This window comes from Jaculus jaculus, unplaced genomic scaffold (genome assembly GCF_020740685.1).
Source record: "Jaculus jaculus isolate mJacJac1 unplaced genomic scaffold, mJacJac1.mat.Y.cur mat_scaffold_79_1_273090_arrow_ctg1, whole genome shotgun sequence".
In the NCBI taxonomy this organism is placed as follows: Eukaryota; Metazoa; Chordata; class Mammalia; order Rodentia; family Dipodidae; genus Jaculus; species Jaculus jaculus.
Window position 1 is genome coordinate 272067 of NW_025423512.1, and position 928 is coordinate 272994.

The following is a 928-nucleotide window of genomic DNA, read 5'->3' on the forward strand; positions in this document are numbered from 1 at the left end:
GTTGATTCCATTTTCTAGCTATTGTGAATAAAGCAGCAATAACATGGATGAGTAAGTTTCTCTGTCATAGTGAATAGAATCCTTTGAATGTATGGCCAAGAATGGTATAGCTGGGTTACATTACAGTTCTATTTTCAGCTTCTTGAGAACTCTCTTACTTCCACAGAGGCTGCACCTATTAATACTCTCACACCAATAGTGGATAAGGGTCCCTGTTTTCTCACTACCCTCACTAGCACTTGTCTTTAGTTTTTCTTGATAATAGCCATTCTGACTTGGATGAGACAAAAACCTTGTAGTGGTTTTAATTTTCATTTTCCTGGGGGTTACAAGGTTAAACAATTTTTAAATACTATTTTTAAAATATCATTGGCCATCAATGTTTCTTTTTTAAAAGAAACATTCTATTCTAAATTTTATTAGCCCATCTATTGATTGGCAGGTTTCTAGGGTGTTTAATTTTTGTAAGTCTTTTATATAGTCTAGTCTAGATATCAAGCCACTGTCTGCGGAATAGGTGGAAAAGGTATTTTTCCATTCAATATGATTTCTTTTCACTCTATTGACAGTTTCTTTTGCTGTGAAGAGACTTTTTTAATTTCATGCAATCACATTTGTTGACTCAATGAGACAAGTTTCTGTTTTTAGAAGCCTGTTCAGAGAGTGCTTACCTATACCTATAGCTTCTAGTGCTATTGCTATGCTTCCCTCTAGTATTTTAAACATTTCATATTTAACATGAGGGCCTTGATCTATGTTGAATTGGTCTTTGTACAGGGTGAAAGCTGTGGATCTAATTACATTCTTCAGCGGATGAAATACCCAGCCTTTCCAGTATATCTATTGTGTAAGCTGACTTTTTTCTGGTGTGTGTTTTTGATGCCTTTGTCAAAAATTAGGTGACCTTGTCTGAATGGATTTCTTTCTG